Here is a 2105-nt window from a genome sequence, read left to right as displayed (position 1 = left end):
CGATTTCAGTTCCAGAGCGATTCGCGCGATGAGTCCTTGATACTTAGTCGTTTTTGGCAAAATTTCTGACTTTTTGAAAATTTCACAATTTTGTGAAAACTTCCACAAAATGAGGTTCTAGTATGTTAGAGGGCATCCCAGGAGGGCTCCAAAAGTGTGGGTAAAATATATATCCCACAGGGGGAAAATGAAAAAAAGTTGAAAAAAAAAATTTTGGGGACTTAGAAATTTTCACACATGTGTCAGACTTCCAGAGAGGGGAGCATGTCAGTGCGCGCATCCGATTTCAGTTCCAGAGCGATTCGCGCGATGAGTCCTTGATACTTAGTCGTTTTTGCAAAATTTCTGACTTTTTGGAAAATTTCACAATTTTGTGAAAACTTCCACAAAATGAGGTTCTAGTATGTTAGAGGGCATCCCAGGAGGGCTCCAAAAGTGTGGGTAAAATATATATCCCACAGGGGGAAAATTGAAAAAAAGTTGAAAAAAAAAATTTTTGGGGACTTAGAAAATTTTCAACTTTTGTCAGACTTCCAGACAGGGAGCATGTCAGTGCGCGCATCCGATTTCAGTTCCAGAGCGATTCGCGCGATGAGTCCTTGATACTTAGTCGTTTTTGCAAAATTTCTGACTTTTTGGAAAATTTCACAATTTTGTGAAAACTTCCACAAAATGAGGTTCTAGTATGTTAGAGGGCATCCCAGGAGGGCTCCAAAAGTGTGGGTAAAATATATATCCCACAGGGGGAAAATTGAAAAAAAGTTGAAAAAAAAAATTTTTGGGGACTTAGAAAATTTTTCAACTTTTGTCAGACTTCCAGACAGGGGAGCGTGTCAGTGCGCGCATCCGATTTCAGTTCCAGAGCGATTCGCGCGATGAGTCCTTGATACTTAGTCGTTTTTGCAAAATTTCTGACTTTTTGAAAATTTCACAATTTTGTGAAAACTTCCACAAAATGAGGTTCTAGTATGTTAGAGGGCATCCCAGGAGGGCTCCAAAAGTGTGGGTAAAATATATATCCCACAGGGGGAAAATTGAAAAAAAGTTGAAAAAAAAAAATTTTTGGGGACTTAGAAAATTTTTCACACATGTGTCAGACTTCCAGAGAGGGGAGCGTGTCAGTGCGCGCATCCGATTTCAGTTCCAGAGCGATTCGCGCGATGAGTCCTTGATACTTAGTCGTTTTTGGCAAAATTTCTGACTTTTTGGAAAATTTCACAATTTTGTGAAAACTTCCACAAAATGAGGTTCTAGTATGTTAGAGGGCATCCCAGGAGGGCTCCAAAAGTGTGGGTAAAATATATATCCCACAGGGGGAAAATTGAAAAAAAGTTGAAAAAAAAAATTTTTGGGGACTTAGAAAATTTTTCAACTTTTGTCAGACTTCCAGACAGGGGAGCGTGTCAGTGCGCGCATCCGATTTCAGTTCCAGAGCGATTCGCGCGATGAGTCCTTGATACTTAGTCGTTTTTGGCAAAATTTCTGACTTTTTGAAAATTTCACAATTTTGTGAAAACTTCCACAAAATGAGGTTCTAGTATGTTAGAGGGCATCCCAGGAGGGCTCCAAAAGTGTGGGTAAAATATATATCCCACAGGGGGAAAATTGAAAAAAAGTTGAAAAAAAAAATTTTTGGGGACTTAGAAAATTTTCACACATGTGTCAGACTTCCAGAGAGGGGAGCATGTCAGTGCGCGCATCCGATTTCAGTTCCAGAGCGATTCGCGCGATGAGTCCTTGATACTTAGTCGTTTTTGCAAAATTTCTGACTTTTTGGAAAATTTCACAATTTTGTGAAAACTTCCACAAAATGAGGTTCTAGTATGTTAGAGGGCATCCCAGGAGGGCTCCAAAAGTGTGGGTAAAATATATATCCCACAGGGGGAAAATTGAAAAAAAGTTGAAAAAAAAAATTTTTGGGGACTTAGAAAATTTTTCAACTTTTGTCAGACTTCCAGACAGGGGAGCGTGTCAGTGCGCGCATCCGATTTCAGTTCCAGAGCGATTCGCGCGATGAGTCCTTGATACTTAGTCGTTTTTGCAAAATTTCTGACTTTTTGGAAAATTTCACAATTTTGTGAAAACTTCCACAAAATGAGGTTCTA

The sequence above is a fragment of the Phyllobates terribilis genome, unplaced genomic scaffold, assembly GCF_046119375.1.
Source record: "Phyllobates terribilis strain yellow unplaced genomic scaffold, ASM4611937v1 Scaffold_6428__1_contigs__length_44604, whole genome shotgun sequence".
In the NCBI taxonomy this organism is placed as follows: Eukaryota; Metazoa; Chordata; class Amphibia; order Anura; family Dendrobatidae; genus Phyllobates; species Phyllobates terribilis.
This window is presented reverse-complemented; position numbering follows the sequence as displayed.